Source organism: Calliopsis andreniformis, unplaced genomic scaffold (assembly GCF_051401765.1).
Source record: "Calliopsis andreniformis isolate RMS-2024a unplaced genomic scaffold, iyCalAndr_principal scaffold0017, whole genome shotgun sequence".
NCBI lineage: Eukaryota > Metazoa > Arthropoda > Insecta > Hymenoptera > Andrenidae > Calliopsis > Calliopsis andreniformis.
In genome coordinates this window covers 11,031,299-11,045,974 of record NW_027480429.1, presented here as the reverse complement: position 1 = coordinate 11,045,974, position 14,676 = coordinate 11,031,299, and positions in this window count along the sequence as shown.

Here is a 14,676-nt window from a genome sequence, read left to right as displayed (position 1 = left end):
TCTGTTGGAGCAACGCCCTAGGGTGAAGCCTAGGTTGCTAGGAAAGTAGAAATGACCATAAGTTTCATACTCGTTGAAATTATTCGTTTTATACGATGGAAACACTGTTGTATTTTTATTGCATTTTATGCTTCGGGCGTTGACTTCTAAGGCCCTAACTATTCAATCTGTTGGAGCAACGCCCTAGGGTGAAGCCTAGGTTGCTCGGAAAGTAGAAATGACCATCAGTTTCATACTGGTTGCAATTATTCGTTTTATACGATGGAAAGGCTGTTGTATTTATATTGTATTTTATGCTTCTGGCGTTGACTTCTAAGGCACTAACTATTCGTTATGGTGGAGCAACGCCCTAGAGTGAAGCCTAGGTTGCCCGGAACGTAGAATTGGCCATCACTTTCCAAATTGGTTGCAATTATTCCTGTTATATGATGGAAACACTGTTGTATTTTTTTTGCATTTTATGTTTCGGGCGTTCACTTCTAAGGTCCTAACTATTCAATCGGTTGGAGCAACGCCCTATGGTGAAGCCTAGCTTGCTCGGAAAGTAGAAATGACCATAAGTTTCATACTGGTTGCAATTATTCGTTTTATACGATGGAAACACTGTTGTATTTTTATTGCATTTTATGCTTCGGGCGTTGACTTCTAAGGCCCTAACTATTCAATCTGTTGGAGCAACGCCCTAGGGTGAAGCCTAGGTTGCTCGGAAAGTAGAAATGACCATCAGTTTCATACTGGTTGCAATTATTCGTTTTATACGATGGAAAAGCTGTTGTATTTATATTGTATTTTATGCTTCTGGCGTTGACTTCTAAGGCACTAACTATTCGATACGGTGGAGCAACGCCGTAAAGCGAAGCCTAGGTTGCCCGGAACGTAGAATTGGCCACCACTTTCAAACTGGTTGCAATTATTCCTGTTATATGATGGAAACACTGTTGTATTTTTTTTTGCGTTTTATGGTTCGGGCATTGACTTCTAAGGCCCTACCTATTCAATCTGTTGGAGCAACGCCCTAGGGTGAAGCCTAGGTTGCTCGGAAAGTAGAAATCACCATAAGTTTCATACTGGTTGCAGTTATTCGTTTTATACGATGGAAAAACTGTTGTATTTATATCGCATTTTATGCTTCTGGCGTTGACTTCTAAGGCACTATCTTTTCGGTCGGGTGGAGCAACGCCCTAGAGTGAATCCTAGGTTGCTCGGAATGTAGAAATGACCATAACTTTCACACTGGTTGCAATTATTCGTTTTAGACGATGGAAACGCTGTTGTATTTATATTGTACTTTATGCCTCTGGCGTTGACTTCTAAGGCCGTAGCTATTAGATGTGGTGGAGCAACGCCCTAGACTGACGCCTAGGGTGCTCGGGACGTAGAAATGACCATTACTTTCACACTGGTTGCAATTATTCGTTTTATACGATGCAAAAGCTGTTGTATTTATATCGTATTTTATGCTTCTGGCGTTGACTTCTTAGTCCGTAACTATTCGGTCTTGTGGACCAACGCCCTGGAGTGAAACCTAGGTTGCCCGGAACGTAGAATTGGCCATCACTTTCAAACGGGATGCGATTATTCCTGTTATATGATGGAAACACTGTTGTATTTTTATTGCATTTTATGCTTCGGGCGTTGACTTCTACTGCCCTAAATATTCAATCTGTTGGAGCAACGCTCTAGGGTGAAACCTAGGTTGCTCGGAAAGAAGAAATGACCACAAGTTTCATACTGGTTGCAATTATTCGTTTTATACGATGGAAAAACTGTTGTATTTATATTGTATTTTATGCTTCTGGCGTTGACTTCTAAGGCCCTAGCTGTTCGATCTAGTGGAGCAACGCCCTAGAGTGAAGCCTAGGTTGCGCGGAAACGTGAAATGACCATCACGTTCATACTGGTTGCAATTAATCCTTTTATACTATGGAAAAGCTGTTGTATTTATATCGTATTTTATGCTTCTGGCGTTTACTTCTATGGACCTAACTATTCGATCTGGTGGAGCAACGCCCTAGAGTGAAGCCTAGGTTCCTCGGAATGTGGAAATGACCATAACTTTCACACTGGTTTCAATTATTCGTTTTAGACGATGGAAACGCTGTTGTACTTATATTGTACTTTATGCCTCTGGCGTTGACTTCTAAGGCCGTAGTTATCAGATGTGGTGGAGTAACGCCCTAGAGTGACGCCTAGGGTGCTCGGAACGTAGAAATGACCATTACTTTCACACTGGTTGCAATTATTCGTTTTATACGATGGAAAAACTGTTGTATTTATATCGTATTTTATGCTTCTGGCGTTGACTGCTTAGGCCGTAACTATTCGGTCTGGTGGAGCAACGCCCTGGAGTGAAACTTAGGTTGCCCGGAACGTAGAATTGGCCATCACTTTCAAACTGGTTGCAATTATTCCTGTTATATGATGGAAACACTGTTGTATTTTTTCTGCATTTTATGGTTCGGGCGTTGACTTCTAAGGCCCTAACTATACAATCTGTTGGAGCAACGCCCTAGGGTGAAGCCTAGGTTGCTCGGAAAGTAGAAATGTCCATAAGTTTCACACTGGTTCCAGTTATTCGTTTTATACGATGGAAAAACTGTTGTATTTATATTGTATTTTATGCTTCTGGCGTTGACTTCTACGGCACTAACTATTCGATCTGGTGGAGCAACGCTCTAGAGTGAAGCCTAGGTTGCCCGGAACGTTGAATTGGCCATCACTTTCAAACTGTTTGCAATTGTTCCTGTTATATTATGGAAACACTGTTGTATTTTTATTGCATTTTATGCTTGGGGCGTTGACTTCTAAGGCCATACCTATTCAATCTGTTGGAGCAACGCCCTCGGGTGAAGCCTAGGTTGCTCGGAAAGTAGAAATGACCATAAGTTTCATACTGGTAGCAATTATTCGTTTTATACGATGGAAAAACTGTTGTATTTATATTGTATTTTATGCTTCTGGCGTTGACTTCTAAGGCCCTAGCTGTTCGATCTAGTGGAGCAACGCCCTAGAGTGAAGCCTCGGTTGCCCGGAAAGGAGAAATGACAATCACGTTCAAACTGGTTGCAATTAATCCTTTTATACGATGGAAAAGCTGTTATATTTATATCGTATTTCATGCTTCTGGCGTTTACTTCTAAGGACCTAACTATTCGATCTGGTGGAGCAACGCCCTAGAGTGAAGCCTAGGTTCCTCGGAATGTGGAAATGACCATAACTTTCACACTGGTTGCAATTATTCGTTTTATACGATGGAAACGCTGTTGTATTTATATTGTATTTTATGCCTTTGGCGTTGACTTCTAAGGCCGTAGCTATTAGATGTGGTGGAGCAACGCCCTTGAGTGACGCCTAGGGTGCTTGGCACGTAGAAATGACCATTACTTTCACACTGGTTGCAATTATTCGTTTTATACGATAGAAACGCTGTTGTATTTATATTGTACTTTATGCCTCTGGCGTTGACTTCTAAGGCCGTAGCTATTAGATGTGGTGGAGCAACGCCCTAGAGTGACGCCTAGGGTGCTCGGAACGTAGAAATGACCATTACTTTCACACTGGTTGCAATTATTCGTTTTATACGATGGAAAAGCTGTTGTATTTATATCGTATTTTATGCTTCTGGCGTTTACTTCTAAGGACTAACTATTGGATCTGGTGGAGTAACGCCCTAGAGTGAATCCTAGGTTGCTCGGAATGTAGAAATGACCATAACTTTCACACTGGTTGCAATTATTCGTTTTAGACGATGGAAACACTGTTGTATTTTTATTGCATTTTATGCTTCGGGCGTTGACTTCTAAGGCCCTAACTATTCAATCTGTTGGAGCAACGCCCTAGGGTGAAGCCTAGGTTGCTCGGAAAGTAGAAATGACCATAAGTTTCATACTGGTTGCAATTATTCGTTTTATACGATGGAAAAACTGTTGTATTTATATTGTATTTTATGCTTCTGGCGTTGACTTCTAACGCCCTAGCTGTTCGATCTAGTGGAGCAACGCCCTAGAGTGAAGCCTAGGTTGCCCGGAAAGGAGAAATGACAATCACGTTCAAACTGGTTGCAATTAATCCTTTTATACGATGGAAAAGCTGTTGTATTTATATCGTATTTCATGCTTCTGGCGTTTACTTCTAAGGACCTAACTATTCGATCTGGTGGAGCAACGCCCTAGAGTGAAGCCTAGGTTCCTCGGAATGTGGAAATGACCATAACTTTCACACTGGTTGCAATTATTCGTTTTATACGATGGAAACGCTGTTGTATTTATATTGTATTTTATGCCTTTGGCGTTGACTTCTAAGGCCGTAGCTATTAGATGTGGTGGAGCAACGCCCTTGAGTGACGCCTAGGGTGCTTGGAACGTAGAAATGACCATTACTTTCAAACTGGTTGCAATTACCCGTTTTATACGATGGAAAAGCTGTTGTATTTATATCGTATTTTATGCTTCTGGCGTTGACTGCTTAGGCCGTAACTATTCGGTCTGGTGGAGCAACGCCCTAGATAGAAGCCTAGTTTGCCCGGAACGTAGAATTGGCCATCACTTTCAAACTGGTTGCAATTATTCCTGTTATATGATGGAAGCACTGTTGTATTTTTTTTGGATTTTATGGTTCGGGCGTTCACTTCTAAGGTCCTAACTATTCAATCTGTTGGAGCAACGCCCTAGGGTGAAGCCTAGCTTGCTCGGAAAGTAGAAATAACCACAAGTTTCATACTGGCTGCAATTATTCGTTTTATACGATGGAAACACTGTTGTATTTTTATTGCATTTTATGTTTTGGGCGTTGACTTCTAAGGCCCTAACTATTCAATCTGTTGGAGCAAGGCACTAGGGTGAAGCCTAGCTTGCTCGGAAAGTAGAAATGACCACAAGTTTCATACTGGTTGCAATTATTCGTTTTATACGATGGAAACACTGTTGTATTTTTATTGCATTTTATGGTTCGGGCGTTGACGTCTAAGGCCCTAACTATTCAATCTGTTGGAGCAAGGCACTAGGGTGAAGCCTAGGTTGCTCGGAAAGTAGAAATGACCATAAGTTTCATACTGGTTGCAATTATTCGTTTTATACGATGGAAAAACTGTTGTATTTATATTTTATTTTATGCTTCTGGCGTTGACTTCTAAGGCACTATCTATTCGATCTGGTGGAGCAACGCCCTAGATAGAAGCCTAGTTTGCCCGGGACGTAGAATTGGCCATCACTTTCAAACTGGTTGCAATTATTCCTGTTGTACGATGGAAACACTGTTGTATTTTTTTTGCATTTTATGGTTCGGGCGTTCACTTCTAAGGCACTAGCTATTCGATCTGGTGGAGCAACGCCCTAGAGTGAAGCCTAGGTTGCCCGGAACGTAGAGTTGGCCATCACTTTCAAACTCGTCGCAATTATTCCTGTTATATGATGGAGCACTGTTGTTTTTTTTTTGCATTTTATGGCTCGGGCGTAGCGTTCTAATGCCCTAACTATTCAATCTGTTGGAGCAACGCCCTAGGGTGAAGCCTAGGTTGCTAGGAAAGTAGAAATGACCATAAGTTTCATACTGGGTGCAATTATTCGTTTTATACGATGGAAAAGCTGTTGTATTTATATTGTATTTTATGCTTCTGGCGTTGACTTCTGAGGCACTAACTATTCGATATGGTGGAGCAACGCCCTAGAGTGGAGCCTAGGTTGTCCGGAACGTAGAATTGGCCATCACTTTCCTAATTGGTTGCAATTATTCCTGTTATACGATGGAAAAACTGTTGCATTTTTTTTGCATTTTATGGCTCGGGCGTTGACTTCTAAGGCCCTAACTATTCAATCTGTTGGAGCAAGGCCCTAGGGTGATGCCTAGGTTGCTCGGAAAGTAGAAATGACCATAAGTTTCATACTGGTTGCAATTATTCGTTTTATACGATGGAAAAACTGTTGTATTTTTATTGCATTTTATGCTTCGCGCCTTGACTTCTAAGGCCCTAACTATTCAATCTGTTGGAGCAACGCCCTAGGGTGAAGCCTAGGTAGCTCGGAAAGTAGAAATGACCATAAGTTTCATACTGGTTGCAATTATTCGTTTGATACGGTGGAAAAGCTGTTCTATTTATATTGTATTTTATGCTTCTGGCGTTGACTTTTAAGGCACTAACTATTCGATCTGGTGTTGCAACGCCCTAGAGTGAAGCCTAGTTTGCCGGGAACGTAGAATTGGCCATCACTTTCAAACTGGTTGCAATTATTCCTGTTATATGATGGAAACACTGTTGTATTTTTTTTGCATTTTATGGTACGGGCGTAGAGTTCTAAGGCCCTAACTATTCAATCTGTTGGAGCAACGCCCTAGGGTGAAGCCTAGGTTGCTAGGAAAGTAGAAATGACCATAAGTTTCATACTCGTTGCAATTATTCCTGTTATATGATGGAAACACTCTTGTATTTTTTTTCATTTTATGGTTCGGGCGTTGACTTCTAAGGCCCTAACTATTCAATCTGTTGGAGCAAGGCCCTAGGGTGAAGCCTAGGTTGCTCGGAAAGTAGAAATGACCATAAGTTTCATACTGGTTGCAATTATTCGTTTTATACGATGGAAAAACTGTTGTATTTATATTGTATTTTATGCTTCTGGCGTTGACTTCTAAGGCACTATCTATTCGATCTGGTGGAGCAACGCCCTAGATAGAAGCCAAGTTTTCCCGGAACGTAGAATTGGCCATCAGTTTCATACTGGTTGCAATTATTCGTTTTATACGATGGAAAAACTGTTGTATTTATATTGTATTTTATGCTTCTGGCGTTGACTTCTAAGGCACTAACTATTCGATCTGGTGGAGCAACGCCCTAGAGAGAAGCCTTGGTTGCCCGGAACGTAGAATTGGCCATCACTTTCAAACTGGTCGCAATTATTCCTGTTATATGATGGAAACACTGTTGTATTTTTTTTGCATTTTATGGCTCGGGCGTAGAGTTCTAAGGCCCTAACTATTCAATCTGTTGGAGCAACGCCCTAGGGTGAAGCCTAGGTTGCTAGGAAAGTAGAAATGACCATAAGTTTCATACTGGTTGCAATTATTCGTTTTATACAATGGAAAAACTGTTGTATTTATATTGTATTTTATGCTTCTGCCGTTGACTTCTAAGGCACTATCTATTCGATCTGGTGGAGCAACGCCCTAGATAGAAGCCTAGTTTGCCCGGAACGTAGAATTGGCCATCACTTTCAAACTGGTTGCAATTATTCCTGTTATATGATGGAAACACTGTTGTATTTTTTTTGCATTTTATGTTTCGGGCGTTCACTTCTAAGGTCCTAACTATTCAATCGGTTGGAGCAACGCCCTATGGTGAAGCCTAGCTTGCTCGGAAAGTAGAAATGACCATAAGTTTCATACTGGTTGCAATTATTCGTTTTATACGATGGAAACACTGTTGTATTTTTATTGCATTTTATGCTTCTGGCGTTGACTTCTAAGGCACTATCTATTCGATCTGGTGGAGCAACGCCCTAGATAGAAGCCTAGTTTGCCCGGAACGTAGAATTGGCCATCACTTTCAAACTGGTTGCAATTATTCCTGTTATATGATGGAAACACTGTTGTATTTTTTTTGCATTTTATGTTTCGGGCGTTCACTTCTAAGGTCCTAACTATTCAATCGGTTGGAGCAACGCCCTATGGTGACGCCGAGCTTGCTCGGAAAGTAGAAATGACCATAAGTTTCATACTGGTTGCAATTATTCGTTTTATACGATGGAAACACTGTTGTATTTTTATTGCATTTTATGCTTCGGGCGTTGACTTCTAAGGCCCTAACTATTCAATCTGTTGGAGCAATGCCCTAGGGTGAAGCCTAGGTTGCTCGGAAAGTAGAAATGACCATCAGTTTCATACTGGTTGCAATTATTCGTTTTATACGATGGAAAAGCTGTTGTATTTATATTGTATTTTATGCTTCTGGCGTTGACTTCTAAGGCACTAACTATTCGATACGGAGGAGCAACGCCCTAAAGCGAAGCCTAGGTTGCCCGGAACGTAGAATTGGCCACCACTTTCAAACTGGTTGCAATTATTCCTGTTATATGATGGAAACACTGTTGTATTTTTTTTGCATTTTATGGTACGGGCGTTGACTTCTAAGGTCCTAACTATTCAATCTGTTGGAGCAACGCCCTAGGGTGAAGCCTAGGTTGCTCGGAAAGTATAACTGTCCATAAGTTTCATACTGGTTGCAATTATTCGTTTTGTGCGATTTAAAAACTGTTGTATTTATATTGTATTTTATGCTTCTGGCGTTGACTTCTAAGGCACTAACTATTGGATCTGGTGGAGCAACGCAATAGAGTGATGCCTAGGTTGCCCGGAACGTAGAATTGGCCATCACTTTCAAACTGGTTGTAATTACTCCTGTTATATGATGGAAACACTGTTGTATTTTTTTTTGCGTTTTATGGTTCGGGCATTGACTTCTAAGGCCCTACCTATTCAACCTGTTGGAGCAACGCCCTAGGGTGAAGCCTAGGTTGCTCGGAAAGTAGAAATCACCATAAGTTTCATACTGGTTGCAGTTATTCGTTTTATACGATGGAAAAACTGTTGTATTTATATCGCATTTTATGCTTCTGGCGTTGACTTCTAAGGCACTATCTTTTCGGTCGGGTGGAGCAACGCCCTAGAGTGAATCCTAGGTTGCTCGGAATGTAGAAATGACCATAACTTTCACACTGGTTGCAATTATTCGTTTTAGACGCTGGAAACGCTGTTGTATTTATATTGTACTTTATGCCTCTGGCGTTGACTTCTAAGGCCGTAGCTAATAGATGTGGTGGAGCAACGCCCTAGAGTGACGCCTAGGGTGCTCGGAACGTAGAAATGACCATTACTTTCACACTGGTTGCAATTATTCGTTTTATACGATGCAAAAGCTGTTGTATTTATATCGTATTTTATGCTTCTGGCGTTGACTTCTTAGTCCGTAACTATTCGGTCTGGTGGACCAACGCCCTGGAGTGAAACCTAGGTTGCCCGGAACGTAGAATTGGCCATCACTTTCAAACGGGATGCGATTATTCCTGTTATATGATGGAAACACTGTTGTATTTTTATTGCATTTTATGCTTCGGGCGTTGACTTCTACTGCCCTAAATATTCAATCTGTTGGAGCAACGCTCTAGGGTGAAGCCTAGGTTGCTCGGAAAGAAGAAATGACCACAAGTTTCATACTGGTTGCAATTAATCCTTTTATACTATGGAAAAGCTGTTGTATTTATATCGTATTTTATGCTTCTGGCGTTTACTTCTATGGACCTAACTATTCGATCTGGTGGAGCAACGCCCTAGAGTGAAGCCTAGGTTCCTCGGAATGTGGAAATGACCATAACTTTCACACTGGTTTCAATTATTCGTTTTAGACGATGGAAACGCTGTTGTACTTATATTGTACTTTATGCCTCTGGCGTTGACTTCTAAGGCCGTAGTTATCAGATGTGGTGGAGTAACGCCCTAGAGTGACGCCTAGGGTGCTCGGAACGTAGAAATGACCATTACTTTCTCACTGGTTGCAATTATTCGTTTTATACGATGGAAAAACTGTTGTATTTATATCGTATTTTATGCTTCTGGCGTTGACTGCTTAGGCCGTAACTATTCGGTCTGGTGGAGCAACGCCCTGGAGTGAAACTTAGGTTGCCCGGAACGTAGAATTGGCCATCACTTTCAAACTGGTTGCAATTATTCCTGTTATATGATGGAAACACAGTTGTATTTTTATTGCATTTTATGCTTCGGGCGTTGACTTCTAAGGCCCTACCTATTCAATCTGTTGGAGCAACGCCCTCGGGTGAAGCCTAGGTTGCTCGGAAAGTAGAAATGACCATAAGTTTCATACTGGTTGCAATTATTCGTTTTATACGATGGAAAAACTGTTGTATTTATATTGTATTTTATGCTTCTGGCGTTGACTTCTAAGGCCCTAGCTGTTCGATCTAGTGGAGCAACGCCCTAGAGTGAAGCCTAGGTTGCCCGGAAAGGAGAAATGACAATCACGTTCAAACTGGTTGCAATTAATCCTTTTATACGATGGAAAAGCTGTTGTATTTATATCGTATTTCATGCTTCTGGCGTTTACTTCTAAGGACCTAACTATTCGATCTGGTGGAGCAACGCCCTAGAGTGAAGCCTAGGTTCCTCGGAATGTGGAAATGACCATAACTTTCACACTGGTTGCAATTATTCGTTTTATACGACGGAAACGCTGTTGTATTTATATTGTATTTTATGCCTTTGGCGTTGACTTCTAAGGCCGTAGCTATTAGATGTGGTGGAGCAACGCCCTTGAGTGACGCCTAGGGTGCTTGGCACGTAGAAATGACCATTACTTTCACACTGGTTGCAATTATTCGTTTTATACGATAGAAACGCTGTTGTATTTATATTGTACTTTATGCCTCTGGCGTTGACTTCTAAGGCCGTAGCTATTAGATGTGGTGGAGCAACGCCCTAGAGTGACGCCTAGGGTGCTCGGAACGTAGAAATGACCATTACTTTCAAACTGGTTGCAATTATTCGTTTTATACGATGGAAAAGCTGTTGTACTTATATCGTATTTTATGCTTCTGGCGTTTACTTCTAATGACTAACTATTGGATCTGGTGGAGTAACGCCCTAGAGTGAATGCTAGGTTGCTCGGAATGTAGAAATGACCATAGCTTTCACACTGGTTGCAATTATTCGTTTTAGACGATGGAAACACTGTTGTATTTATATCGTATTTTATGCTTCTGGCGTTGACTGCTTAGGCCGTAACTATTCGGTCTGGTGGAGCAACGCCCTGGAGTGAAACTTAGGTTGCCCGGAACGTAGAATTGGCCATCTCTTTCAAACTGGTTGCAATTATTCCTGTTATATGATGGAAACACTGTTGTATTTTTTCTGCATTTTATGGTTCTGGCGTTGACTTCTAAGGCCCTAACTATACAATCTGTTGGAGCAACGCCCTAGGGTGAAGCCTAGGTTGCTCGGAAAGTAGAAATGTCCATAAGTTTCACACTGGTTCCAGTTATTCGTTTTATACGATGGAAAAACTGTTGTATTTATATTGTATTTTATGCTTCTGGCGTTGACTTCTACGGCACTAACTATTCGATCTGGCGGAGCAACGCTCTAGAGTGAAGCCTAGGTTGCCCGGAACGTTGAATTGGCCATCACTTTCAAACTGTTTGCAATTGTTCCTGTTATATTATGGAAACACTGTTGTATTTTTATTGCATTTTATGCTTCGGGCGTTGACTTCTAAGGCCCTACCTATTCAATCTGTTGGAGCAACGCCCTCGGGTGAAGCCTAGGTTGCTCGGAAAGTAGAAATGACCATAAGTTTCATACTGGTTGCAATTATTCGTTTTATACGATGGAAAAACTGTTGTATTTATATTGTATTTTATGCTTCTGGCGTTGACTTCTAAGGCCCTAGCTGTTCGATCTAGTGGAGCAACGCCCTAGAGTGAAGCCTAGGTTGCCCGGAAAGGAGAAATGACAATCACGTTCAAACTGGTTGCAATTAATCCTTTTATACGATGGAAAAGCTGTTGTATTTATATCGTATTTCATGCTTCTGGCGTTTACTTCTAAGGACCTAACTATTCGATCTGGTGGAGCAACGCCCTAGAGTGAAGCCTAGGTTCCTCGGAATGTGGAAATGACCATAACTTTCACACTGGTTGCAATTATTCGTTTTATACGACGGAAACGCTGTTGTATTTATATTGTATTTTATGCCTTTGGCGTTGACTTCTAAGGCCGTAGCTATTAGATGTGGTGGAGCAACGCCCTTGAGTGACGCCTAGGGTGCTTGGCACGTAGAAATGACCATTACTTTCACACTGGTTGCAATTATTCGTTTTATACGATAGAAACGCTGTTGTATTTATATTGTACTTTATGCCTCTGGCGTTGACTTCTAAGGCCGTAGCTATTAGATGTGGTGGAGCAACGCCCTAGAGTGACGCCTAGGGTGCTCGGAACGTAGAAATGACCATTACTTTCAAACTGGTTGCAATTATTCGTTTTATACGATGGAAAAGCTGTTGTACTTATATCGTATTTTATGCTTCTGGCGTTTACTTCTAAGGACTAACTATTGGATCTGGTGGAGTAACGCCCTAGAGTGAATCCTAGGTTGCTCGGAATGTAGAAATGACCATAGCTTTCACACTGGTTGCAATTATTCGTTTTAGACGATGGAAACACTGTTGTATTTTTATTGCATTTTATGCTTCGGGCGTTGACTTCTAAGGCCCTAACTATTCAATCTGTTGGAGCAACGCCCTAGGGTGAAGCCTAGGTTGCTAGGAAAGTAGAAATGACCATAAGTTTCATACTGGTTGCAATTATTCGTTTTATACGATGGAAAAACTGTTGTATTTATATTGTATTTTATGCTTCTGCCGTTGACTTCTAAGGCACTATCTATTCGATCTGGTGGAGCAACGCCCTAGATAGAAGCCTAGTTTGCCCGGAACGTAGAATTGGCCATCACTTTCAAACTGGTTGCAATTATTCCTGTTATATGATGGAAACACTGTTGTATTTTTTTTGCATTTTATGTTTCGGGCGTTCACTTCTAAGGTCCTAACTATTCAATCGGTTGGAGCAACGCCCTATGGTGAAGCCTAGCTTGCTCGGAAAGTAGAAATGACCATACGTTTCATACTGGTTGCAATTATTCGTTTTATACGATGGAAACACTGTTGTATTTTTATTGCATTTTATGCTTCGGGCGTTGACTTCTAAGGCCCTAACTATTCAATCTGTTGGAGCAACGCCCTAGAGTGAAGCCTAGGTTGCTCGGAAAGTAGAAATGACCATCAGTTTCATACTGGTTGCAATTATTCGTTTTATACGATGGAAAAGCTGTTGTATTTATATTGTGTTTTATGCTTCTGGCGTTGACTTCTAAGGCACTAACTATTCGATAGGGTGGAGCAACGCCCTAAAGCGAAGCCTAGGTTGCCCGGAACGTAGAATTGGCCACCACTTTCAAACTGGTTGCAATTATTCCTGTTATATGATGGAAACACTGTTGTATTTTTTTTGCATTTTATGGTACGGGCGTTGACTTCTAAGGTCCTAACTATTCAATCTGTTGGAGCAACGCCCTAGGGTGAAGCCTAGGTTGCTCGGAAAGTAGAACTGTCCATAAGTTTCATACTGGTTGCAATTATTCGTTTTGTGCGATTTAAAAACTGTTGTATTTATATTGTATTTTATGCTTCTGGCGTTGACTTCTAAGGCACTAACTATTGGATCTGGTGGAGCAACGCAATAGAGTGATGCCTAGGTTGCCCGGAACGTAGAATTGGCCATCACTTTCAAACTGGTTGTAATTACTCCTGTTATATGATGGAAACACTGTTGTATTTTTTTTTGCGTTTTATGGTTCGGGCATTGACTTCTAAGGCCCTACCTATTCAATCTGTTGGAGCAACGCCCTAGGGTGAAGCCTAGGTTGCTCGGAAAGTAGAAATCACCATAAGTTTCATACTGGTTGCAGTTATTCGTTTTATACGATGGAAAAACTGTTGTATTTATATTGTATTTTATGCTTCTGGCGTTGACTTCTAAGGCCCTAGCTGTTCGATCTAGTGGAGCAACGCCCTAGAGTGAAGCCTAGGTTGCCCGGAAAGGAGAAATGACAATCACGTTCAAACTGGTTGCAATTAATCCTTTTATACGATGGAAAAGCTGTTGTATTTATATCGTATTTCATGCTTCTGGCGTTTACTTCTAAGGACCTAACTATTCGATCTGGTGGAGCAACGCCCTAGAGTGAAGCCTAGGTTCCTCGGAATGTGGAAATGACCATAACTTTCACACTGGTTGCAATTATTCGTTTTACACGATGGAAACGCTGTTGTATTTATATTGTATTTTATGCCTTTGGCGTTGACTTCTAAGGCCGTAGGTATTAGATGTGGTGGAGCAACGCCCTTGAGTGACGCCTAGGGTGCTTGGAACGTAGAAATGACCATTACTTTCACACTGGTTGCAATTATTCGTTTTATACGATGGAAAAGCTGTTGTATTTATATCGTATTTTATGCTTCTGGCGTTGACTGCTTAGGCCGTAACTATTCGGTCTGGTGGAGCAACGCCCTGGAGTAAAACCTAGGTTGCCCGGAACGGAGAATTGGCCATCACTTTCAAACTGGTTGTAATTATTCCTGTTATATGATGGAAACACTGTTGTATTTTTTTTGCATTTTATGGTACGGGCGATGACTTCTAAGGCCCTAACTATACAATCTGTTGGAGCAACGCTCTAGGGTGAAGCCTAGGTTGCTCGGAAAGTAGAAATGTCCATAAGTTTCACACTGGTTGCAATTATTCCTTTTATACGATGGAAAAACTGTTGTATTTATATTGTATTTTCAGCTTCTGGCGTTGACTTCTAAGGAACTAACTATTCGATCTGGTGGAGCAACGCAATAGAGTGAAGCCTAGGTTGCCCGGAACGCAGAATTGGCCATCACTTTCAAACTGGTTGCAATTATTCCTGTTATATGATGGAAGCACTGTTGTATTTTTTTTGCATTTTATGGTTCGATCGTTGACTTCTAAGGCCCTAACTATTCAATCTGTTGGAGCAACGCCCTTGGGTGAAGCCTAGGTTGCTCGGAAAGTAGAAATGACCATAAGTTTCAT